Source organism: Manacus candei, unplaced genomic scaffold (assembly GCF_025592945.1).
Source record: "Manacus candei isolate 608988 ecotype Guabito, Panama unplaced genomic scaffold, ASM2559294v1 h1tg000018l, whole genome shotgun sequence".
In the NCBI taxonomy this organism is placed as follows: Eukaryota; Metazoa; Chordata; class Aves; order Passeriformes; family Pipridae; genus Manacus; species Manacus candei.
The window spans coordinates 9,382,823-9,410,352 of NW_026138066.1; the positions used below are offsets into that span (position 1 = coordinate 9,382,823).

At 41.9% G+C, this 27,530-nt stretch overlaps 1 protein-coding gene across 1 annotated transcript in view; it reads left to right on the forward strand.

Annotated features, from left to right (window-relative positions):
* Nucleotides 1–4,090: 4,090 nt before the first annotated feature.
* Nucleotides 4,091–27,530, forward strand: part of SYN3 (synapsin III) — a 201,240-nt gene continuing 177,800 nt past the window's right edge. The window contains exons 1-2 of the mRNA XM_051784589.1: nt 4,091–4,249; nt 9,931–10,070. The gene's annotated coding sequence lies outside the window, so the exon portion shown is untranslated. The remainder of the gene's footprint in view (nt 4,250–9,930; nt 10,071–27,530) is intronic.

A 27,530-nucleotide genomic window follows, 5' to 3' on the forward strand; every position in this document is an offset into this window, starting at 1 on the left:
TCGTTACTGTTGATCCTTTTAACTTTTACTGCAGTAAAGAATCCTTGTGTGTTTTCCTTCTCTCTTTAATTAGAGCAGACAGAAGACTTCTCTGAGGTTCTGTGTCTGTTGAATTTCACACATTGCTTTATTTGAGTAAACAGACCCCACAAATATGTATGGAGAAGAAGGCCCAACACATATAAATTGTTGCAGCTCTTTTCTGAAAATATAAACCTCCCTGAGTGTTTTACTGGTAGTGCTTACCATGTAGTCGCACTGGCAGTATATTGCAAAGTGGTTTTAAACTTCTGCTCTAAGTCCTATGTGGAATAACAGAACAGGCAGTGATTGCCTGGCAACATACATAAAGAAAGGGCAGGTGCTATAGCTACAACATTTGGGGTTCTTGGTGTTGTATTTCCTTCTCTGTGGGGTCCCTTAGAACCTACTGACTGGAGAAGATAAAAGAAGCTTATGTGGAAAACAGCATTTGACTGAGATGTCTAAGGACATCTGGCCAAGAGTCCTGGGTCTGGAAGGTATAGAAATCTTGAATCTGTCCAGATACACTTAATCAAAAAACATAAGAAGCTGGAGAGAGAATTATATCTTAAATATAAATTTAAAACTCATGAATATGAAAAGACATACATCTTTTTGTCATTGTGTCATTTAGGCAGGAGGTCATTTAGGCAGCAGCAGAAGTAGAAACAGTTAAGAAACAGGGAAGAACTCATGGTAGAGACCTGTGTGAAGTCTGTCTGTGCTGTAGACAGGGAAGTGTCCTGTTCAGGAGGCGGGATTACTGTGTGGTTTTGCTTAAGTGTACTTGTGGGGTAGTACTGGTGAAAACCAGTGAAAATTTATGAGGTATCATTGCCCCTCACTTAAATGCTTTATAGACATAACATATAGCCCATTTTTTACTACTAAGGTTGTAGACAGTCTTAATCTGTGCCACAGTCCCTAAAGCCAGAGCTGCTGCCTTATGAGAACTTGGAATTGTACTTGCATGGCACAGAGCACCATGCTGTGGATACCAGGACTGGGGTTACAGCAGTGGCATCAGCTGGACCAGGAGCACCTGAGCTAAGGGGGCTGACCCTGCCACTCACACAACAAGGCAACTGGAATAGTGTATAGACCTGAAGGTATTCTCACATGGAGCTGGGTGCTTCAAAGACATAGCCTAAGAAATGTTAGGGATTACTCTGATTTATGCAATCCCAGAAAAATTATCCCCAAAGAAGAACAGACTAGTTCCAAAATTACTGTGAAGGCACATTTATTTATAATACTCCGGAGGAGATACCAAAGGTACTGAGTGGAAATAGTGGTCAATGCCTGCCCTGGCTGTGCCATTTGGTCCTAGCAATTCTGTCAGGTGCTGTAGCATACATCCAGCTTTCTCAAATTCATTCCAGCCTTCTGCTGCTGTCTCCTTCTCTTTTAACATGCTTAGAGAAAAGCATTTATCCATCAGTGTTAAGGAACATGTTCGTATTTTGACCCTCTTTATCACTCAGTGAGTAATTCTCAATTAAAACATGACTTTTCTGTTAACATTTTATGTGGTTTAATTTTAAAGCCTTAAGAGTATTTCATTACTGTAGCCCTGCTAAGTGAGCTGTATTTAAATATGTTTCTTGCCCACTGCAGACTGCTATTTGAAACATTTCTCTAGGATGTTTGCATTCATGAAAGAATTTATTCCCTGACCTTTCTTCTGCAGACTTCAACCACTTCAAGCAAGAGAAACCTGCATGGCTATACCAGATTCCTTCCACATCACCTGCCTGCCACTCTACTTCACAATTTCCCCCCCTATCCCCTTGTATACTCCCTCCTCATTCCTCTTCCCTCAGCCTGTCCTTTGCAATGCCCTGTGTTTTGTGATAATGTCAAATATGCCTCTGTCCAGAGCCCAGCTAGGCCACACTGGCTAATGTTGCTGCAGAAGAGTATGTAGCTGAAGTCTTTGTGTCATGCAGAAAAATGTTTCCATCCATCCTGCCAATCCATTTCTTTCAAGGAAATAATTTCATACCGCACTTACTTATTTTAAGACCTTCCTCTCTACGGCCAGTAAAAGGATAGAAAATTTTAAAAAACAGCAAGGTTTAGTTGCCCGTATTCATAATCCCATCCATACCTTTCTCACAGTATTTTTAACCTTGATGTTAAAAAGCTGAAATGAACCTTAATCAGAACATCTGTTTTGTTTTCTAATACATTTAAAAGTTTTTTTAAAGGAGAAAATGAGCAATTCAGAAAAAAAATTCCTAAATCCCAGTTTCTTTTTTTTAATAACTGTAACTTCAATTTTCTACTTCCAAAACCGCAGAAGTATTATTGAGATTTTGTAACAGAGTACTGCTTTAGACTTCAAACCTCAGCAAAAAAGACAGCAAGCCAAAATGTGAGCTTGTATGTGCCAGGAAAAAAAGCAAAGCAAAGTAAACCAACAAAAACAACAACAACAACAAAAAATAACTACCTGTATTGCACTGCTAGAGAACTGAAGGAGAAACCTCCTCTTATGCTGATATGAGGGATAAACTTGAAGGCTGGATGCAGTTGTTTATGAAAAGGCTCAAACAAGAACTGTAGGACCCAGGGTAGGACCTTTGCAGTTGTGAAATTATGACATTGCTAGTAAAACTCAACCTTGGTTGAGGTGTATGGGGGGAAGAAAAAGCACTTTTCCTTTCCACTGGAGCAATGTGTGGGTCTAGTTATGACTAGGTCACTTAGTAATAATTAATTTTCTGTGGGCTGTACAGAAATAGCAAGTGGCTACTCTGAAGGTCAGGGAGGGAAGAAGAGTTCTTGGGAAAACTGTGAAAATTTCCAAGATATTTGGGATATAGAGGTAAGAAGATATGGTCCTAAACCATGACTTCAGAGTCTGCAGTGAATGCTGTTAGGTTGAATACCCTCAGGGTACAGCCTTTATTGTTTTAGGCAGAACAATAGGTAATAGAAATGGAAAACTTTGCTTAGAAAAGATGGTTTTCCTGCCATGATATATGGAGGTGGGGGATAAACCAGATTTTGTTGTGTCATAATATGTCTCAAAAATGTGCCTGAAATACTGAAAAGCATTGAGAATTCAGTGTGATTACAGAAAACAAAAAGTAATATTAAAGTTTCTGAAAGAGTCTCTTTTCTTCTCTTCCTTGTTAGATTCAGCCCTAGACAAGATAAGACTTTGCAAATGAAACTTGTTTTGAAAGTAAAGTCATGGGTATGTCTAATCTTCCAGGTATTTTTTTACATGACTTTATATTTGTGTTTAGTTGATGCCACCATTTTTTAACCTAAATTGTATTTTGAATTACTGATGATGTAATTTCAGGGCGTAGGTATTCTTTTTTGCAGCTCAAACCATCAGAGCCCAGTGGGGGTTTATTCATATACTTGAGGTTTATCCCTCAGTCATAAACCTTGTTATAAACCTTCTAGCTAGGAAGATAGATAGACCTGCGAGAATGAGACAGCCCCTCCCACACCAAGGGGCTGCATGGAATCCAGTGCAGGGCTTTCCATTTCACTGTCTAGTGGCTGATTTCACTTACTCTTCGTCCAAAAGTCCCTGAGCTTTTATAAGCAAGCACATTTCTTGTCAAAACTGTTGCATTTCTCTTGCGTTAACCCCACGGGACACAGTGGTAAGTCAGTGCTGTAAAGGTGGTCAGTTAGAGCAGTGATCCTCAGAGACACTGCAACAACCCTATGGGGTATCTGGGATTGGGAAATCTCCTGCTGTACAAGCTGATAACTCCTATCTTGAGCTGTATAGACTATTGATCTGAGGGATTGATGGAGAGCAGCTGAGCCACAGAAAACAATCAGAAGCAAGATTGGAGTCTCTGAAGGCATTTATTTTGGTTATTATGGGTATACATCACTTGCCCCACAACCCATGTTCATGCAAAGCAATGTTTCACAGTGAGATGTTGCCTCTAAAGCTAAGGCCACTTTGCCCTTGAGCATTTCCTAGGAAAAAAAAAACCTGAAATGAACCTATGCAGTGTCTATAAGGTGGTTTCCTCCAGCATGCTCTCTGGTCCTTTTTGTAGTTGCTTGGCAACCAGGGGAGGGAGGAGGAGGAGGAGGCGGAGAAGAATGTGAGAGCATGGAGGCATCTGAAGAAGCAGATTTTCTGTAGCAAGCCGATTGGCCAAATCAGCTCTTGATTCTCCTGAGCTACTCAATCGCAATAGGTCATCTGCATTGGCCCTTTTTAGATGATTGTCTGCCAAAGGTAAGAATCATGGTTCTGCTTTAATTTTACATGAGTTTCACTCTAAAATGAATCCTTCAGCAGTGACAGAACCATTCTTCTCCAGACAGAATAAGTCAGGTAAGAAAAGAGATTTGATCAGTGCACAAAGCTGACCTGTGTTGTGTTAGCTACCCTGTGTGATTGACCAGTGCCCCTTGGCTTAAAGAAAGCCAAAAAAAGTTCAGCTCAGCTGTCCCTTCTGAACATGATGCTTAGCCTCAGATTTTGTACACGATGTTTTCCCCAATTGTCAAATGGCTAGAAACTTTGGAAGATGATGTAGGTTGTTCTAATTCAAGAAAGGAAAGAAACAAAAATGTGGAAGTTTCCATCTCCAGTTAAATATGTACAGTGTAGGATTTGTTGTTTGGATGAAAATAGTCTTAGAGGCAACGAGGATGTGAGAGAAAGAAGTCAAAGCTGTGCTTTGTGAGTTACAAACTACCAAAATGAATCTCACTTTCTGATGAGCATCTTGGCCATTGCTCATCCATTCAGCTTATGGCCCAATGTTGCAGGAGTCTCTGTACAGTAAAATAACTTCTGTAGGAGATATAACAATAGTCTCTCTTCTAAATAGCTGATAAAATCTTGGTACCATTACTCTCTGCCCTGGGGAGGATCCAGAGGTGAGTATCCTGTTTGCTTTGTTCAGGTTTGGGCCCTCTATTTCCTGCATCCTAAATCGGTGCCGTAACCATTGGGATATTGCCTATGCTGACATGGACTTACGGCAGGTCTCTCTTTTTCTAACCTTTGGGAGGAGGAAACCTGTCCTATCGATAAACAAGAGCACTGTTTTTGCCTTGGAAACTTCCAGAGCCTTGAAACAGTGCCATGCAAAATATGGCATGGGATCTGGTGAAAAAGTAATGTACTTGTATTTTAAAAGTTTATTGCTATTACATAGGTTGTAATAGCACGCAAAGAGCCTCATGGGAAAAAATGATATTTGCATTTTCTTCTGTTAGAATGGCATAGTGGGATAAAACAAGGCTTCTTAAGGCCTCATATTTCTGTTGTGTTTGAGATAGCTCAAAGTCACTGCAACAAACAAATTATAGAAAAGTGTTACTGAACTGTAGAATCATAGAGTCATTTGGGTTGGAAAAGACCTCTAAGATTGATTTCAAACATTAACCTAACACTGCCAAGTCTACCACTAGAATATATCCCTAAGCACCATATACACATTTCTTGTAAGTACCTCCAGGAAAGGTAACTTGATCACTTTCTTAGGCAACCTGTTCCAATGCATGACAACCCTTCCAATGAAGAATTTTTTTTTTCCTAATATCCAATCTAAACCTCCCCTACCCCATTTTCTCCTGTCACTTGTTACATGAGAAGAGACCATACCCCTCCTTGCTACAGCCTCCTTTTAAGTAGCGGTAGAGCTATAAGGTCTTCCCTGAGCATTCTTTTCTCCAGGATAAACAACCCCAGCTCCCTCAGCCACTCCTCACTTTTACTTACTGAAGTAAGTAAAGAATGCCAGTAGAAAAAAATGTTTTTCTTTCCCTGGGTTAGGATATGATAGCTAGAAGGTCTTGAAAAGTTTATTTAAATAAGTCACTATTGTTGAAGAATTAAAAATTATTTTAATTAAGAACATGTTTGGGACACAAAAACATGTTTTCAGTGGGATGGTAATAGGCTGTTCATGGAGACCACCACACACATATGCAGTAGCATTGAAGACTCAGGATAATGCCTCAATCTGACTAGGTAAAATGCAGCTTGTCCCAAATGCAGTCCACTTCAGAAAATAGCATCCCAGATACTTCTAAAGAGTTCATTCCTGTTCTGCTATGCATTGCTCTATTCTTCATCTCTCTATCACCCCTTTCTTTATTCCTCAGATTCCTCAGACTTATTTCTGTGGAACCTGACCCTTGAATGCCTCTCCTGCTGTTACGCCATCTCAGGAGCATGTTTGCCAAACTGACAGCTGTTAAAGAGGGTGTCATAATATGAAAAAAACAGCTCACTTCAATCTCTTGTCTCTGCCATGTATTGTGGGTCCAAAATAAGCCTACTTGGTTGTGTGCAGCCTAATCTACTCCTGCTGCTACAATGTGATTAGCTAACAAGTGTTTTTTGAAAGGCTCTGGCAAAATTGCAGGGAGGGGGCATGAAAAGAAATAATCAGTCTCATTTGCAAGTAGATAACAAATTAAAGCCTTGTTTTATGTTCAGTTACAATCAACCTGATGTTGGACACTATTAGCAACCTATAGATATGGTACTCAGACACAAGGAGAAAAACTACATCAAAAGATCAACATTTACAACTCAAGGTATTGAAACATTGCCACAACATGCCAAGTAAAGCAGACTGACAATCAATCTTGGGACTTAAAAGATGAACAGGACAACAGATATGAGAGTTTTAGTTATGAGACTACTTATATCTTGAAAATGCATAGTTTTTATTAGCAGGGTTTTTTTCATCATTTTTTGAACTTTTGGATCCCTGTCATATGTACCCTTTTGCCTTGGCAAGTATCCTACTTGGAATACAACACTCACGACAATACAATCATTTATATCTCCTTAAGTTTCTCAATTGCTTCTTGTTTTCATTACTAACCACAGTTCCTCTCACTTGGGAATGCAGAGGGAGGGGGAGAAACTTTCACAGTTTATTCCATTTGCCTGGGTGCTTAATTTTCCCTAATTTTGGATATGCTCCCACTTATTGTTCCTGCTATCCAAAAGGGTTTTATGCTTTCATTTCAAAGGAGAACACCAAAGCTTCCACTGGCAATAAATTATCTGATCAAAAATAATTATGAGGAAGGAGAGATCTTCTATGAAATCTACAAAACTTTCTGGAATTTTTCCAAAGAAACATTCTTTGTTTTCAGCCAAAAATACCTCAGCTAATGCAATTGAGAACCAAAAGGCTTGACTGAGAAATTTCTATTAAAATAGGGATTTTCTTAGAAGGCTTTCAACAGAAAAGATGTTCAGCTAAAAAAAAATTAAATTACACAAAAAACCAGCTCTGATGCAAAATATTCAACAATCCTACCAAGGGTTTGATTCCTGCAGAAGAACTGTAGAAAACTGTCTTCCATTTGCTTGGTTTGAAAGCTTCTTCTGACACCACTGATCCCGCTTTTTGTGTTGCCATTTTGTTCTCTTATTTGCTTTAATTCATTTCTTGTGGTTGACAGAAGACTGCTCAGCTTATTCCAACTTCCAGAGGGTTTATACCAGCAGTGGCTAGGGCTCTGCTTCCTTCTCTCCCTCTACTCTGTGGAAATCGTTATTCATCTTTACTGTAGCACAGAGTCAGGATCTACCTCTCCATTCAGTGCCTGCCTACAGTGAAGCCCCTGCCACTTCTTCTGCCCTGCCTCCTGTGTGTTCATGTACTACTGCTGCCATCTCTGTGACTGCTCTGTGGACCTCTCAGCTCAGCAACTCTCACCAGAGTGAAATTCACGTTAGAGCTGGCAGAGCTGGTTTGTGCCTTCTTTATCCAAGCTTTACTCCTGATTATTAAAGCCTTTGTTAGGGAGGCTTTGATGCTAGGAATTAACTTGAAAGGGATTTGATAACCAAGGGCCATATTCATGATGTGAAGATCTCCACTGAAGAGCTCTCCCCCCTCCCCAGCATCTTCAGAATTTTGAGCAGATTCTCAAGTTGTCATGGCAACAGCCTAATTTGCTCTCTTTTTGTGGTTTAAGTAAGCATCATGTAAAAACTCCTCAATAAATGATGCTAAAACATCCTGAGCTTTGGTAGTGACATTGGGCAACTTGCCACACGGCTTAATTTAATTGCTCTGAAGCTATCACTAAGTGCATAATTCAGGGTTTCCTTTAAGACAAAAGCTCTTAAAAGTTTAGATGGCTGCAAGGGAAAGAGGAGGAGGAAAAGAGCAGCTGCCATTCTTCAAAAGTGAAGCATCTTCAGGAGCAAGAAGGCAGTTTTTTCCCTTTCTATGGCAAAGAAATACGTAACAAAGACAAAAACTTGGTCAAGGCTCTCACTTTTTCTCCCCTTAGCACCTTGAACTTGGTGAGAAAGGGAAAAGCATCCATTGTTCCTGTGCCCTATTCTCCCAGAGAAGGCAGCATGGCTCTATTCTATATTGGGGCTGAGTTATTTAGAGATTGAGCAATTTAGAAGGTGGCAATCCCTGTGCATTGTCCCAGCTTTCTACCAGTATTTCAATGTGAAGGCAGTGACTAAAGAAAGACATTGCCTTTAGGAAAACTTCTGATCCATCACCAGTGGTCTGCCTTTGTAGCTTTGCTGGTTCTTGGACTTGACTTCAACCTGGTGTCCCCACTGCCTCTAGAGGTAGATTCCGGCTACTCAGCCCACCAGGCCTGGGAGATAAGAGTTGGTTTAGGAGCTGTTTGAAGGAGTTTGGGCTTTAGTGCAAATTTGAACCTCTCTTCATTACGATAGTAGGTGCATTGGCTCTACTGAGTAAATATTATCACAGCAGAAGCAGAGGGCAAAGGGTGTTCTTGGACTCTAAGGGGCACAGGCTCCTATAAGGGAGGAAGAACAGCAGCTCATCCTGCTTATTTATTTTTTAGTTACAGTGGAATGATACAGTTGTTAGTCAATACTGTGCACACAGACATGTATTAGCAATAGCTCTCAATATTGCTGTGAATGGTCATTAAAAAGATTTGGCTTCTTGGTCTGTTTAGGGCTGGGATGGGTTGTCCCACTGAGCTCCTCCACTTCCAATATTGGTCCCATAACAGTAAAACTCTTCAGGCAAATGAAGTGGCCAGAGGCTTGACTTAGATAAAAGTGACCTTGTTAAGGGAATCTTCAATACTTTGTAACTCTTAAACCAAGCATCACCTGAGGAAAAAGAGCAGTGTTTATTTTGGGAAAACTAATTCTTAGGAAATATATGTGTGGGTACTTGTCACTACAGGTTTCTGGTCAGAAAAAAAGAAAAACCATAATGGTTCAGTCATTTAGTCTGGAGGGAAATTGCTGCTTTGATGCATTTTTTTTGATGTGGGGATTCAAACTCCCACAGCAAGCATGTGAAATCACAGTCCCTGGGCAGTGCATCTATGAACCTTTCTCCTTCAGGAACCATGTGCTTGCATCCTGTGGGTGTCTGAACTGATGGACTGACAGCACACTTACTGAACAGAAGATATTGTGAGATACAAGGCAGACTCTGCCTTTTCCTTATGATCTGCTTGTCTCGTTACTCCTTTCTGCAAAACAGTTTCATTCTTTTCTCATAGATTGCATTCAGGGAACAGGCAAAGTGTTTGATGTGCTGCAGTATTGCTTTGCCTGGAGAGAAATCTCTGCATCCACTGAGATGGTAATGACCATTCACCAGGGAAATACTGTGTTGTGGGATGGGAACGGACGTACAACAATATAAAGGGAATGCCATGGCTAAGGGGGAGGAGGACAAGAAGGATGGAATGGGAAATACAAGTGGGTAATCTAAGGTCTCCTTTTCAGGAGTGATGGACAGATTCTGGTTTCTTTATCTGCCTCTATTTGATAAAATCCTGACAGTCGGGGTGAAGTCTGTGACACCAGAGCCTGCACACCCTTGTTGTTTTACTAAATTATTCATTCCTGTTCCTGTGATAATATAGTTATAAGGAGGAGCCGAATTGAATTTACTGTCTGGCTTTGGCCAATAGGGCGATAAGGATCCAGCAGAATGGGATGACGGTGAATCCTGCTGGTGTGCTGTGAATGTGAAGCAGGAGGGACTGGCAGCTTGTGTGCAGGAGGGAAAGCGGATCGGTCCAGAGCCCCTGGATTAGCAGAATAAGGAAAGGTAAGGCTGTTTTTGTTCATAGGAAAGCACTCTGCAGGCAATTTTTTCCTGTAAGGTTTGGAGGGAACAGGAATGCGTGTGGTGGCACTTGCTTAGTGTGTGTAGCGTGTGCCTTTGTCTTTATGTGTGCTGCAGGGGTATATAACATTGCATGTTCACTGTGAGTGTCTGTACTGAGATGCCTGGGGTTTATGTGGATCCAGCAGCAATGTATGAAGCCTAAGCAGTATAAATGGAATGAGAGGAGACAAAAGGGAGAAATCACCTCATGAGTAGAACAGGGAAAAACGTAGTGCTTTCTGGTTTGATTGGAAATGAAGATGCCGAGGCTCTTAGTAAGCTGTTTGCAAACAAAACAGAGCAAGTGTGTGTGCATCTGTCTGTGTATGTATAGGATCTGCAGTGAGATGTTAAAATGGGAAAGAGGAAGTCAGACTGGAGCATTAGTCATCACAGGTGGAGATAAATTGCAGGTAATCTGTGTAATCAGATTCTCTAACATGGAGAGTGCAAGTGAGTACAAAAGTGGATTAATCCTATCTGCTGCGCCAACTACACCTGGAAAGCAAAGGGGGGTGGATTTGTGGTGGAATTGGGACAGGTTATCTGACTGGTTAGAGAAATCGATGCTCAAACTGTCCTGTGTGCCTGCTGCTAGAGTGATAGTTGTTTCCACAGACTTGCTATTTCCCATTTAATGATGAAAAGAAAAGGTGAGCATCTCTGAGGATAAGGTTAGAGCCCACTAATTAATGTTATCTGGAAGAAAAGGACCACATCAAGCAAATTAGCCTCTGCCCTTTCTTTTGGTTCACCACCTCTGCTCTGATAACAAGTGACTGTTGAACAGACAGGGCAGGTGGGGGAAGATGAATTACAAATGTGGCAAGTGGCATTAAGCCATGTAGACAGGGAATGCTGTTTGAAGGGATGATGTTACAATCACACTTCTTCAGCTTACACCTTTGCAAGCCTTTAAGACAGGGCTGTCCTGAAGCAGGTAATCTTAGTCCGGTCATTAACTGGAGCAGGGATCACAGCTCACTATAAGGCATTAACAGCTTTAGCTGCTTCTCATAGGTTTTTACCACCTCATTGTTTTCAAGCCAGGATCCAGAGGAAAGTATTGTTGAGAAAAAGATATTGCTCACCTGTGGAATGCTGTGATGCTCCTCATCTCTGTTGGAAACGTTCTTATGATGAGTGTTGAGGGAGATATGCTTTTTCTGCTTGCTCAGAAAGCAATAATCAGAGGCTCCCTCCAAAAAGAGCAGTAAAAGAGAAAGCCCCACAGGGAGAAGCAACAAAATGGCTTATCTTGGATTAACCAAACCTGTTTGCCAAAAAAAGTTCTTCTTCCTCCCTGACGTGAAATTTCTTTCATCAGAGGTCAACTTTTTTCTACCCCAAGTTCTTTCTTTTCTGTGGTTTTCCTTCATGGCCTGAAGGTGGGGAGAATGACTGTTATTCCCATCAGAGAGCAACTCCATGCCCATGTCTACACCCTGCCCATGAAATCCCCTGTAGTCTCTGGGATGTGCTGATGGGGGTGGCATACTGAGTCTGACCCCCTCTGTCTCACAGCTTGTACACATGCCCCAACTGAGATTGCAGGGACACTCACCTGGTACAGATACAAAAATACTCCACCTTATAGAGGATATTTGTATTTGGTGATAAAAAAAGGGAACATGCTGCAGATTCCTGCAAGATAGATGCAGGCTTTCCTCGTGCCGCCTGGAATAACTGACTGAGAAACAGATCTAAGACAGGGCACATACTGTAAGCTAGGGGGGGTTGTCTCTTGATTTCTCATGCCTTTCTAATCCTTCGGGTCCTTTAAGATAGAAAAAACATGATCACAGTTGAGTTTGACTCCAGCTTTCAAAGCACTAACAGCAACAGAGTGAGCTAAGAAACGAATCAAAGCAAGTCTGGCTGTCTGAAAATAAACTCCCCAGCATAATAAGCTTCTTTCCCTCTGCCCCAGCAACATAGGAATACTTAAATAACTTGCTTATTCACACACTCCAAAAGGCTGCAGAGCTCCCAGGTGGCAAAGCAGGAGGTTCTCCCTTCTAAAAAGTGGACAGACACACAGCACACCTGGAGAGTCCGTCTCTCTGCACAACAGAGGAAGTCGTTTGCACTTGCTGGTTTTGGGGTGTGCATCTTCCTTGGGAGATGTACCCAGGGAGTTGGAAGGATAAGCATCCCTCCGACTTTGCAGCAGCAGTAGGCTGGTGTTCGCTTGCAGCGGTTATTGCCGGTTGGGTGACTACATTGTTTGCTTCTGCCCTCAGAGTCAACAGTGAGGCTCAGGAACGGGCAAAACGCCAGCGTATTCCCAGGGAAGGTTACGTCATTGCCAGCTCACTGGTGCCAGACACTGTGCTGGAAACCTGAGGTCGCTTTTTGCCATTAATTGTCCAGATGATTTATTCATTCAATGATATCATTTTCTTGGGTGGAGGTTAGGAGGTTATGTACTCTAGTAATGAGAGGCACGATGGGATGCAAAACTCGTGCTCCTTATTGATGTTAACACTAATTACAACAAACAACAAACTAGCCACTGCATCCTCTGTATCACCCTTCCTCCCCTAGAAAGGGTACCATTTGTTTCTTTTTTTTTTTTTTTTGGAGGGGGGAGATGGTGACATGTCATGTGTGAGCAAGTGCTCTTATGGGATTTGAGTGCCCTTAACTTTCATAACTATTCCGTAATAAGGATTTTTGCTTTCATTATTTTAAAATAATTGTTTTATTTATGTCATTTACATTGCACTTTCCAGCAATTCCTCCTAAAAAAAAAAAAAAAAAGGAAAGAAGAAGTGAGTTTGTTTTTTATTGCACAGTGGCTGGTGTGTTGTATTGTGGTGTTCTCCCCTCAAAGGATGCTGCTCTGTCTATACGAGTGTAGGATCACTTCTCAGTCAAACTGGAAATTCTCCAGTGTCAGGTTTTTCGGTAGATACTCTAGGATATTTCATTCTTTTTTGACATTTTTAGGCTAAAAATCGCATTCCTACCTCTTTAATAGCTAAGCAAACAAGCCTAGAATTCCCAGATGGGCATAACAAAAAGCTTCCCTGGCCCAGATGCAATTAATAGCTGATAAAGTTGCAGCAACTTGATCTGATAATCTTTTGGTCGGTGAAACTGATAACTCCAAATGTTGAACAAACCACCCAGGGCATTTTCAGAGCTGTTGTAAGAGCATTTTCTGTCAAACAACGTCACTTCTTTGCCCTCCCCCTCCCTCACCCCAGGTTGTTCTTCTCCCCTCAGGCCTCTGTGGTTTTGGCTGGCTTGTGTCCCCAGAGGTGTACAAAGCCCTGGATCATAAGTTTTCAAACAGCCTGGTGAGATGACTTGGAAACCTTCCAGTTTTATATGTGCCTTGTATTTATGGGATAAAATGGTTTCCTTTCTGTTTAAGCAGTGGGGAAGCCATACCCTCTCTCCATTCTGGATAATTTTTCACTTCTTCTCATCCTTTGTGGTCTGCTGTGGTATTCTCCTACCTCATCTAGAGATTTGAAAATGTCAAGGAGCTTTTTTGAATGCTGACAAATAGCAGAGATTTGATTAGCAATTGTAGCAGATCATTTACCAGTCCAGCACTGTAGACTCATATATATTTATAATACAGATATCAAGGAAAATTAAGTGATTATGCAGAACTAATGAGGTCTGTATTAATGGCTATCATGTTCCAGACACTCATCTATTGTCTGTTTAATGAGGAATAATCCTACTGTGCCTGGGCAGATCAAATGCTGAAACAAGGGTGCTGAATGACTTTGATGCCCTTAGCAGATTATACTAGCCACAGGAAAGGTGCCTAGGGCATGTGCTTGTAATTTAGACCTTGCTCATAAAGGGGAAAAAAATAATGAGATGGCCTTGGAAAAGCAGGAGGAAGGATCTGTGATGTGGTCTTTCAGTGGAAATGATCTTTTATCCTGATGGCAGCCCTCCATTGCAAAGGGGTGAATTCTACATTGCCACCAGAGTGACATGAAGGGCAGAAAAAGATTGTCTCCTTCCCAGGATAGCCTGTGATGGGCTGGCATGGCAGGCAGTGGGAGAAAAAAGTGGATTGGATGGGGTAGGAAAGACCCCTTTTCTAGGCTTCCTGAAACTGGGAATATTGCCTTCAAATAACTTCTGAGAGAGTAACTGCAGTAGTTTTTAAAGGCACATTAAATTTTGCTGTAAACTGTCAGACTGGGCTATGAACAAGGCAGACAACTGCTGTGCTGTACTTTACTCCAGTCTGAAGAACACCAACAGTGTTATTTTCCTATACCTTGGAAAAAGACATCAGAGTGCACGTTACAGAGAGGAAAATGGTAGGACTGGAGAGCCTGGTGAAGAGCTGTACAAAGTAAGAGAGAGGGGTGTGCCTATTGTTTTGAAGAAGAAAGTTTTGGTTTTGCCGAACTTTATGAGGTTTGGCCAATTCATTTCCTGCACTCAGCACGTGCCAGAGCCAGCACTTCTTCCCTGTATATTTCAACTGGGAACCATGGAAAAGCATTGGCTTCCTTATTTCATCTCATATAAAGGAGCAAACACACACATACCAACTTCTTTTAAAATATGGCAACCAGTGTCTTCAGCAAGGTCTTCATGGTTTAAAATGGTTATTTGTTGAGCTCCCTTGAATGTAAAATTGTTCTATCCCAAGCCCTACATTTTAGTTTACAATTTCATTTTAATTGACAATGGCACAAACACAGAAGGATATAGTTTTTTAAGTTGCTGGTTCTAGACCTTGGGAACCACAGAGCCATTTAAGAAAGAATACTGATAAGTCACTTTTTAGTAAAAGTGATAGCTAAAGCCGTTCACATTATTTGGAGTCAAATAGGCAGTTAACTGATTGCCTTCCAAGTGAATGGAGAAAGTCCCACTTGTATGCAACTCAGGACTTCCAAACTTGGCAGAAAAAAACAGCCAGAAATGTTTACATCATATCTCTTGTGTAGCCAATGCAAAATACTTTAAATCTAGAAGTACTGATAGGCTTTCACCACCACTAAATTAAGTTCATAAACACAAGCATATTAACAGAGAGCTATTAGAAAAGCAAAATCAAAAAAGCAGCAGAAGATTCAGCTCTAAGATGATTCAGACCTTTAAAATCTGTTGTTTAAAATATAGTAACACTCCCTTTTTAGGTAAAAGGTGTTATTTTTTAATACAGTGTATCTTGGCCCTGTGTGATTGTCTTCTTTTGTATAATACAATGAATATATCCATTATACTGTCATCTTTCTTCCCCACTTTTATCTGTACTTTGCTGAGTTTAGAGTAAGGCTGAACAGCCCTGTACTGCATCGCAGCCCAGGAACATGTCAAAGACCTTCTTGGCTGCAGAAACACTTTTTCTTGATTCTGCAGAACAAGCTGACAAACTCCAGAGGAATCTACTAGAAAATACAGATCCTTCTCAGAGAAAGGAGTCAAGAAAACCAGGAGTTTTCTCACTCAACTTACCAGCACAGCACAGTTGTTTAGAGCCGCCGCTCTAGAGCAGTGAAAAATAAAATGAAAATTCAACATAAAGAATGATCACATGCTTCCAGAGGTGATGGGACTGTGTGTTTCTGTCCCTGAGTCACCACACACCTCTCATGCGCTGTGCCCATCACAGTTAGCTGCCAGAGGCTGTGGACTCAGCATGTGGGCAGGGAAACACCCTTGGCAAGTGGCTGTTCTCTGAAGTGGGCTTGACAAAACCAAATAATGTGACAAGTTAGGAAGCATTTATTCCTTTTTTAGCCCCAAAGATTTTGTTTTGCTGCTTAAAGATGAGACTCAGTGCCTGTATTTCCCTTTCTAGTAGCTAAAGCATTAATTGCACTTTGGCAAGTCGGGTTGGATGAAACACTGCGCTCTCTCCAGCAGCTCAAGGCTGCTGTATTTATCTTGATGCTTCTATCTAAAATAGGCCTGGGTGTATTTAGTTAATCTTTTGGGCAGGCTTTCTTACTCTGGCAGCCTTGTGAAGTTTCTTTTGACAGAAAAGAGAGGAGTAGGCGAGGTAGGAAGGGTGCTGCTTTATAATAAAACTGAAAGAAGTTGACAGGAATTCATATTAGGTTACCTTGGTTTACTCTGGGCGACCTTAATAATTCAGCATAGCCTTTCAGTCAGGGCTTCCCACGCTGTTCCCCACAGGGCCAGTTCAGTGTATGAGAGTTTCTTGAGGCCATTCAAGGCATCAGCTCCTAAGAAACACAAGGCAGAGGATGGTGCCTGTCAAGAGCTAGAGCTGACAATTCCTATTAATGTATGGGAAGGCTTTTCCTGGGAAGATTCTTTGATGTCTCTGACTCTTGGTCACAGTTCATGGGCCTCTGGCTTTATGTCATGCTTCTATGTTGAAAGTGCGTGCCACCTCTTTCGCTGAGCCCCAGGGTCAGACTGTCCCTCCTTAGGTGTGACCCACAGAAAGAGCAGGACAGTGTCTTTAGTCAGCCAGGGCAGACACAGACCTTGTGCAGTCTGATATCTCCTGCAAAAGTCATGCCAGCTGTCCAAGATCATCTGCCTCCCACTGAAGTCAGACAGAGGGAGGGATTATCTAACCCCCAAACTTCTTTTATTTCAGTAAGAATCCCTTTGAAGTTGATGAGAATTTTGATTGAGTTAGAAGGGAAGGAATTGACTACCTGCTTTCTGAGGTAGTTGCCAGTTAGAGAAGTAGCATTGTGAGTTTTTATGATCTGTTCTGCTAACTTGCAAGAAATATTGCAGTTTGGTAAATGTTCCATTAAAAATAATGCAACAATCAGAGGAGGATATAAAATGTGTTTCAGCATTGCTGAGGCATTTCATCTTTTGGACAGAAAAGTTCTGTGGCTATCTTTGCTTGACTGGAATAAATAACAGCAACATGCTGTGAACTTGTGACAGTTGAACTTCATAATGCTCCTTCAACCCCATTGTTAGAAGTAGTCAGCCAGCAATATATCAGTGCAGCATCTCTCCACTGTAAGACTACAGCTCATCAGGTGTAAGACAGGCTCTGGAAATGCCATCTTTGAAAATTTGTTTGAAAAAGAAAGCCTGTGAATGAATGGGATATTTGAAACAAAATTTACAAGAAATTTTGAAATACTTATTGTGCTGTTTTGGAGAAAAAAAATTGAAGTTGCCAGATTTCTTTGAAATGAACAGTCTGGTCTTCGATCTACTCTTATAGGCATAAAAATGCTTACTTCAGCTCCATATGTCTTCCTGCACTGTAATTCCTCCCATTCCTCCCATATAGCTATGGCTGAAAAGATCTTGGTGCTTCTGTTAAGAAGAACCTACACCTTCAGCTCCTCCTCTGTTAGTCTGCCCTTCTCTCCATCTGGTTGTTGGATGGTCGGGATCTGCTGAAGAGCCTGAGGTAGTTCTGAGGTGGTTGTCCTCTGGCTTCAAAACACAAAGAACACCAACAGAGTTAAATTCTCAGTGAGGCACCTACAACTGCAACTTTCTCCAGAGCCTCCTGTACCTTGGACGAATAGAAGCAATAGCTGGTTACCTTCATACAGTACTGCAAGACCAGTATATTTTCCAAGAGCAGAGTAGGTGGTGAAGAATGAATAGACTCTTTAGTTGTCTAATCTCCTAAATGCATGTTTTTATGCCTAGTGATAGAGCATCAAAGGCTATGGGCAGGTAAGGAAAACTCTGATTTTTTAAAGACAGCATAGCACATGCCTGTTTCATGGTAGGGTCAGGGCTAGCAGCTGATGGGGGAGGTAAAATAATAATAGAATCATAGAATGGGTTGAGTTGGAAGGGACTTTAAAGATTATCTATTTCCACACCCACTTCCCAACCCTGCCATAGGAAGGGACACCTTCCACTAGGTCAGATTGCTCAGGTCCCTATCCAATAATCATCAGCAATAAATCTTTGTGAGCCTCTAAAGAGCATTTCTGAAGCTCAAAATACAACTAGGGTGTCTATGTAAACTAACAATAGGTTCTGCATTTCCTCTTGGCAAAACTCACTTGCCTTTGCTAACACAGAGCAGTTGTTATACTTACTAGCCGGGAATACTCAGTTTCTAACTAGGTTTTCCAGCAGTTTCTCTTGCCAAAAGGTTCCTGCTGCTCCTTCATTAGTATTAAGGAGCATCGAACAGGTGCTATGATTGCATGGAGATGCCAGCAAGACCAACATTTTGATCAGCAACCACACTGCTGCTTGCTAGCAAAGAAAACTTAGTAGGCCAAGGCTGGCAGAAACCCTAGGGGATGAGCTCTGCCATGAGGGGCAGTGATGAACAGGCAGAGGGAGGGCAGGGCCAAGGCTGACAAACCAGATGCCATCCCTTGCATCACTTGGCAATGTTTCTTGTTCAACTTTCAGGGCAGCACAAACTGAAAAATCAGCTCAGGTAGGGACTGCTGCCAGACACTGACTAGCTCTGCAGATGATGCACTGTCAGCAGCTGCTGCTCAAGATCTAGCTGCCCAGGAGAGAGCTTCTGGTTTACAGATGAACGTCTGAGCTCTCCTGGGATGTTTAAGCAAGTGTCTTTGGATCGGGGTATCATATGCTCATGCAGTCCTTGCTGAAGTTGGGAGGAATCACTGTTTTCTTCACTCAGGCTTTTGGGGAGCTGCTGCTTTGCTCTTGCTGCAGTGGCTATGGCTTAGATCCAGACTGGTTTGGATCAGCTGGTGAGTATTTACAAATTAGCCTTGGAGTTGTTTTTTCCAGCAGAAATTATAAACTCATGACAGGAGGAGTTGGAAGAAACTACAGAAGCTGCACTAGTGGGAGGCCAAGCTCAATGATCCTAGTCTTCAAATCCATTTGATTTTTTAGAAGTGCTCTGCAGTGCTTCAGTACTAATTGAAGAGATCCAAAGCATTTATCCTCTTTCAGAAATGAGATACTAATGATGGAGAGCTGAAGTGAGACAAGAGCAAGTGATTAAGCTGATAATAGTGAAGGACTTCTATATATTTGTTATCATGCTGTGTACAATATTCATGCTCACAAAACAATCCTCTCTTGCCTTGGTTTTACGTTTGGATTCCCATATGAAGTGATTTAACTAGGGTTGTTCCTGCACCTCTTAGGAAAATACGTGTGGATTTGCAGGGCCTATCACCAAAATGTGAATGTGATTCAATACTTTGATGAAGTACAGTGATGATACCAGATATTCTCAACCCGTCACTGCATCATGTTTGGTTACCGCTTTTGAATTGAAGTAGACAGGAAAGGGGACAGAGATTGTTGTGTCTAACGTGGTTTATTTATAAAAGACCATTCATACACTACTTTCTTACATAATTAACACCTTCTGTGTATCAACAACAGTTTCTTCAGTGATCAGCTCTGAAACAGGAGTCCAGTGACATTAGCAGTACTCAGTTGAGCTGAGAACTCTCTATATTCTTCCATATTAAAAAGTAATATGGTTCTCAGGTAGACAATTTAAAATTTTTGTGGTTGCTGTACTTACTTTGTATATTATTGAACATCTCTGCAATCTGCATTTATATCACTGCACATCTCAGTCTCTCTCGGACTTGACCCAATTTACCCTTTTCATGCTTTATTTATGTAGTTAGTGACTTGTTCAAAGTTAAAAGTCCATAAGAAAAAAAAAACATAGAGAAAGGAACCACTCTTTCTATCCACAAAACCCATAAGATCGATTTTGTTTTGTGTACAGTCTTGAAATAAAGAAGAATGTTCTGTGTGTTTTAGTGAAGTGACTACTGTACTGCAACATGCAGGAACATCAGCTCTGCCCTTCAGCTCCAGCCTGTGGAAAAGATATGCAAGTGTAAGCACAGGCAGAATTTGGCTCATCAACTGAACAGGGGGAGGCCAGGGTGAGTGTATAGCTTTCTGCAAAGCTGCAGGGAATAAACACACTCCCTCAGCCAGCTGTAGTTAACACCTTGTCATCCATGCCGGTCTCTGAAATATTGAAGCTAAGAATTGCTCTGGGGTTTGTTCTTTGGTTTGATTTGGTTTGGTTTCTTAACCAGTTCTGTGCCTGCATAGTGATGACAAAGCAGTGCAGTTGTTATCAGGTGGCCAGAAAGTTTTAAATCTTCTGGCCTTTATGATCCTGGGGCACAGGCACTCAGACTGGGCAAGATCTGAAAATAAACCTAGCAAAGCAAGGCAGCACTCTAGCTGTTACTCAGAGCTCTGAGGAGTCTGTTTTGGATTCTTCAGCTACTCTTGCAGTCTACTCTTTTTTTTTCTGTAAATACATATCCACAGTTAAAGTGGCCTTTTTTGGTAAGCTTCAGTCATGTGGGACAGCACCACTTAGCTCTGAAAAATGCAGATGTCCCAGAGTGGAATAGAAATACTTCACAATGTTGCTTTTATCATTAGTTGTATCATCATATAATTATACATAAATAGCTACAATCTACCTCTCCTGCTAGTCCGGACAAAGTAGAAAGGGAGGCCCCAGTGTGGCTCTCAGATAATTTCAGTGTGTGGTTTGTAGGATGTTCCTGTTTCTGTTCTGCCTGCTGCAATGCTCGCACTCTTTGTAACCAGTTAGTCACACCATATTTGTGTGGGTACCCTGAAGGAGCTCATGTCGATGTGTGTGGCTTGAGTTCCTCCCACAGTGTCCTGCTTGGGCTGTCCAGCTGCAGAGCTGCTACATGCTCTCTCTTCCCCTTGTCATGGTTTGAGAACCCCAAAAATCCAATTCCCTAGTCCAAGCCCCCTCCCACATCTCAACCCAATGTGAGATGGGTTTTCCAGACCCCACACAAGACTCAGAATGGGGGAAAGGCAATATATTACAATGACTGTACAAAATAAATACTACAATACATTATATACAATCTTAGCTATCTCTACCATGACATAAAAGTATTTACAATGGATCAAATCTCTTTTCCCCTCCAAATAAAAGTCCAGGAGGGAAGAAGGAAAAAATCTTTTCTACTTTCAGAGCAGCAGTGTCTAAGGCATCAGACTCTCTTCTTCTCATGCAGCAGCTGTAGCTGGATCTCTGCCAGTACACACGAGGGGGTATCCAAGCCCCTGGGCTACTCATCTTCAAGCAAGGGTCTTCTTCCGTGGGCTGCATTCACCCAGACAATGGTTGCTTCACCACGTTGTACCACGAAGCACGGGGGTCTTCGTGACGGTCTGTATCTTCAGGGGATTTAAGTCCCCTTTGCAGAGCTCTGTCTCAAGCAGTGGAGGGGGGCCAAAGTCACCCTCTCTGCATTCCTTCTCTGAGCTTTTCAGCTCCTTCCTGCAGTGCACACTGCACTTCATGCCTCCCTTCTAGGAGGTGAGGGGTCTCCAAGGAGTTTGGGATCTTTTGGTTCAGTTCTTACCCCAAAAACTCTGACTGTAGAGCTTAGGTCTGCTCTCTCTGCTGCTGGCTCTCTCTCTTCAGACAACTCTGTGTCTTCCTTGGCTGCATGCTGTTTGCTGCTCCTCCAGTTCAGTTCTTATCTGTTGGCTTTCAGCCATAGCCTCTGTTCACTGCTGTCTCTGCTGCTGCTCCTGTTGCCCACTCAAGGTGGAGAAAACTCCTTCAGCTTTCTAGCTACAGGCATTTAGCCCAGTCTAACACTGTTCCAAGTCCCTGCAGCCCCCAGCTGGGGCTGGGGGGGCTAGCAGAGCCCCCCCCAGGGGGCTCCTGCCCTCACTCCTCGTGGCTTTACAACATGGCTACTTCCTCAACAACAACTACAACTACCTTCTCTCCCGTTCTGCTTGTGATATGTTTATATTTTGCAAAAGCTCTCATTGGGTAAAAACCTCAAGGGTCACCACTCCCTGGGGTTTTACCATTTTATAACTTCAGGGGCAAAACTGTTTCCCCCCACCACATCCTCTTCCCCTTCCTTCTCTTCTTTCCTTGTGAAAGAAGTTCAGAAAGCATAGGAGAAGGAGAACCCACAATAGCTGTGCAGATTCGTCCTTTATGTTCCCTGTTACAAAACAGTTCTAAGCGACACATTCTTTTCCTTCAAGAAACCTTATTTCCTCCGCAGTCATGGTGGCTACATATTTGCCAGCCCTTGAAAGATTTGGTGGTTGGGTTCTTAAATAAGGCTGACCAATTTTGTAACCCTTAAAAGCTTTGTAATTCAGCTATTGATCAGCAGGGGAACCAGAGCTCTTGAAGCTGCTCATGCTGAGCAGCATAGAGGTGTGTGAGCAGAGCCTTGCAATTTCCCTGCACTCTGCAAAAGAAAGCTTGTCTTCTTAAGTGAGGAAACCAAGGTACTGACAGTGAGTGACCGTCCCCCAAGATGATAACAGAAGACTTTGTTAAAATCATACTGTGCTTTATTTCCATCCCTGGGCCCAGCCCATTAGTCTGATCTCTCAGGACTTTGTCTGGGTCCAGAATCTAATCTGGTTCCCACACTCATATTTTCTGGTACTTTTGCCTAAACATAGTTTCTGGTGTCTGAAGCCAGTTATAGAGAGCTTGTACACCATCCAGTTTCAGTACAAAGAATGGATAGGCAAACAGGCAGAAAATTATGCAAGAGGGAGACCAGAAGTGGGTGCAAATGGCAGCAAAACTTCAGATGTTTGAAGACTTCAGATGTTTGAAGGAAAACTTTCTAGCCCCCAGAAGCATAAAAAATCTAGGAATTTTTGTGACATCTTAAAATGAATTAGAAGCATTGAAGCATTGCAGGAATTATGAAGTTGTGTTTGAAGATTTGTTATTTGGAATTATGCAATCGATTTTTTTCTTATAAACATATCAAAAGTCATACAATTTGCATTCCAAACAGAAAATCCTTCTTATAGTCATCAGTTAATTGATAATTATCTATTTTATGTATATTATAATTTCTTAGTTAATTGTTTCTTCCCTTTCACAACCCATAGCACTTTTTTCCCACAACATGTCTAGTTCACTCTGTAGTAATGAAATATTTTGTTTACCTGCATTTTGAATAACCAGTCTATTGTGGCAGAAGTGAAATACAGTAGAAAGAAAATGGCATAGCAATGAAGAAGAGTATGTGATCATAATCAGGACAGGAGCTCCATTAGCACTGGGCAAGCTGCTGTAGTTTCCTCTGAGACCCTGTGAGTTGTCAGTCCCTCAGGCATCTCTTATCTGGATGAGCCCTAATGCATATTGGCAGGCCCTACATATTAAATACACCCAGCTTCTTGATTTTATTCAGATCAGCACTCTTCAAAGCAGTATATCTCTCAGCTGAAGGAAATCCCTGCTCTATTAATGGCCTGTCTGGTGCCAGTTTCACTCTTATCACCCTGAAATCAGGACTTGTACAGTTGCTGCAGGAAACTCGAAGTATGTCTTATAACACACAACACGAACTGCATCAAATCCAAGCTTGGGAAGGAAAGAGACGGGGGCTTTAGAGCCTTCCTTCTTACAACTTCATCTACTTAATATGCAAAGCATTTATCTCTACAAATTCTCAGGTTTGTACTGCTGTCTCCTGCTTTTCTCTACTATAATGGTGAGGAGTAAGTGTAAGTGTGTAAGTATCAGCCTTAATGGAAGCATTAGTGTCACTGTTGCTTGCGGTGGGAATGACCACAATACTCTTGGGAAATAAGAGATGGAGACAGTATGGCAACTCAACTGACTTTCAGATGGAGATGGCTCTATAGTATTCAAGGATTAGCACAGGATTTCTTTCCTCATACTGCCTGTTCCAGTTGAGCTGGGTCTGGCTTTGCTGATAAGCAAGCATTGATACTGAACAGAGACAGGCTACAAAAGGCTTCCATAAGCTCATTGACAAGGGGATATTACCACTGAGAGAACATCGCAGCTATTAGGTGTCAACAGGATTTCCAAAGCGAGAATAAAATGAGGAAATAATATATTGTTTCCAAGAAGTAGCACATAAAAATTTGTTCTGGGAGATATTAAAGCCAGAGAGTATTATCATAATTTTTCACTAGAAAATTTTTCACTATTTTTCATGGCTTTAATCATTGTCCTTCGCAATCTACTTGAAAGTCTGATCATCTTACAGTGATATTTTGTCATTTTAGATTTTTTTTTACCCCATCTTCTTTTCCTCACTTGTCATGACAAAATAATAGGCAACAGAGGAAACAGACTGACTCATTTTCTGTGCAGGGTGGAGCTCTTGGGAAATGGTTCCATTTGCACTCAATTTGGTATGTGCACACCCATTATCTTCAGGAGATAAAACAAACCCCCTATCATGAAGCTGCTATATAGAAAGCACTGACAGCTTTGCAAACTGAAAATACAAATAAGATTTGTGAAGCCTAGACTTCCGGTTAAATAGCCACCCAAGCAAGATGAGAGGATTTTTTTAATAGGTTTACAGGAATGCGGCAATAAGACAATGGAATCGTTGCACCTTTATATGAATCAGGGGCCTGATGAAGCATGTTGAACATTGTGAAGTGATTTGCTTCTGACAAAGAAACATCCTGCCATCTCTGACGATCTCTCTAAATAGATAAATTGAACACACAAGACACTGACTTCTTGCAAAAATCCTTAAAGAACACAGTTCCAAAGGAAATCACTGCTGCTGTGAAAGGTAATAAAGAATTTAGGAAGTAAATGGAATTCTGAAAGAGCACATGTTTAGAAAAACTAAAAGACAGTAGGTTTAGATTAGATATTAGGAAAAAACTCTTTACTATGAGGTTAGTGACACACTGAAACAGGCTGCTCAGAGAAGCTGGTGATGTCCCACCCCTGGAAGTGTTCAAGGCCAGACTAGGTGGAGCTCTGAGCAATCTGGTCTAGTGAAAGGTGTCCCCGTGCACAGGGAAGTTGGAACTAGATGATCTTCAAGGTCCTCTCCAACCCAGGCAATTCTGTGATTCTACGATTCTGGCAAGAAACCGTCTAACACATAGCAGGAGACTCAGGCCCCAGATAGCATCATTGTCCTGATGGCATGCTGTTTCTGCTCCCCTGCCCTGGCACCTCCTCCAGCTGCAGGGTCCTGACTTCTGGTAACCAGCTCAAAAGATACAGTATGACTCTGCTGCTGTCGGTCACAGTAGATACGCGACTTTCAGAAGTGTATGTGGCACTGGGATGCATAAACCCCTCTGATTTTAGGTGGAATTTGCATGTAGTTTTACATGCTCTGGAAAATTTAAACCAGTGTCTACACTGGAGCTGTATTGTGTTGCTGATGCTTGGGAAAGCTCCCAGCAAACTGAATACCAGCATAGAAACTCTGTTTTCCTCTGTTCTTTTGGATGACTTACAGTCTTTCTGATTCTTATGCTTTTTGTATATGCTTCAGGTTTAAAAAAATAGTATTTGGTGGGGCATCCTTTTCCTTTTCTATTTTCTAACCCATGTTGTTGTAATTTTCCAATTTATGGAATTTCAGCTGATGCTGAAAAATACCAAGAAATGTTTAAACACGTGAACCTCTTGAGTCCAGAACTCTGGCAAATGAGGTAAATATCTTGTTTTATTCTACTTTCAGTTCTTCCCAAGAAATGCTAAGCTGTGGCAAGCTTGGAAATGCTGAAGCCATTCAAAGTGAAACACTGAAAGCTTGACAATAATAAATAATCTCTTCTTTTCCCTTTTTTTAAAATATACTAGAAATGTGGAAAATACACTTTATAAAAATAAACTGTAAGAGGAAAACCATCCAGCTGGATTTGGAGCTCCCTAATACTGCTGTCCCTCCACAGAAGCTGACTCCCATATTGTGTCAATATGCCTGAAGGCAGAAAGGGACCCATGGGAATGTCTTAAAACTTGAAGGTATGCTGAAGACTATTCACAAAATGTATGTGAGAGGTATCAGTCAATGGCTGTTGCCAGGTGAGGAGTATTCCCTCACCTTACCATCCACCATGGGGCAGAAATAAGTGTGAAGTCCCTTGTGGTGAGGTGGGAGGATAATCTTCCCATGTTGGTTTTCCATCTTGCCACCCCCAGCATTGCTCTGTTGAGGCTGTCAAGAGTAGTAATCAGACACCAGCTGGCATGGTCGTGTCAGTTCATTACCTAACAGCATAAGATAACAAGCTGGGGGAAATCTAAGCGTGGTTAACAGCTATCAGCTATGAGCCAGTTGAGTTTGATTCCCTCTGGATGCTACCGCACATCAGAAAGTAACCCGACAAGAGGTTTAAGTGAACATTTTGTTCTTGTTTTCCAACACATGTCAACAGGTTTTCTGAGATAAGTTGTATCTCCATGTACTATATCCTTGAGAGAAAGCAGGTAGGTGCCTGGCTGCTGTCAATGTGCTAAGTGAGTAGATTGCATATCCTCCCTTGCTCTTCCAAAAATATCAGCCAGGAAGTTTAACTGAGTGTAAGTGGCTGATGGTGCCAGCCTCTTTGCTGTTGTTTTCAAGGTCAACTCTAATTGACCTTACTCTTGCTTCATTTAGTTGCTGACATTGTTTCCTTTTGATTCCTGGCGGTGCTCACATTTTTAGGATTTCTGTGTTCCTGCACTGTCTCCTGGTTAAGCTGATTCCTGCTTAATTCCTCCCTTTCTGCTTATGCCTTCTCCTCCTCTCCTCCTCTCACTCTCTTTCTTGCCTGCTCCCTTTCCTTGGGACTCACTCATTGTGCTATGCCTCATTTATTATTTCCCGATTCTGAAATATAGCCCAGATCCCCATCCTGCAGCTTCACAGCCCAGATGCCCTGTTTTCCCAGCTAGCTTTCAGGAGCATCTGTTTCACACAGCAGCAGATTACTCCTGCAGGGTGAGAAGCAGCTGCTTGTATTGCAACTAGAGGAACTCCCCGAGAACTGTTGCCTTGCCTGGAATCAGGCCATAGTCTGTATTTCAGCTGTGCGGGGGGCTACCTTCTTGTGGGTAAGTTTGTGCCTGGCACAGCCATTACGTAGGTGATGTATCTCCCTGTGATGCATAGGAAGACATTGGTGTACACGAGCAAGGTACAACTTGATGGTGTAGAGCCAGCACCTCTCTTACCTGTGGCTCTGGAGTGATAAAATACAGCTTAGCAGATCTGTCTTATTTCTGATGGAGATGCAGGCTCCTGGCTTTGTTGAAGTTACAGCCCCACTCGCTTGCTAGGGTAGGTTCTCTGTGCACTGGGTGGATGCAGTGCTGCATGAGAGCTGCACAGAGCCAGATTTGGCCTGACGTGCTGAGCCTTCAGGAAGTCCAAAGGGAGTTTCAAGCAGTAGGAAAACTAGGTCCTAACCCACTCAGCCTGTGCCTGTATGAAAATGCCTACTGCTGAAAGTTAAATAACAGCAAGTGTGCAGGATGCAGAAGCAGGCCGTGAGGTTTTCCAGTAATCAGAGCAGCATAAACTGCTGGGAGGTTACACTGCTCCCATTGCAGAAAAGATCTCCTCTGTGGCAGTACTAATAGCAATTGACAAATCAATACAGCAAAGCCACCAATAACCTCATTTAAAAAAAATAAAATCTCTTTTAATTACATTACTCAGATGATTAGAAAAATGTATGTAATGA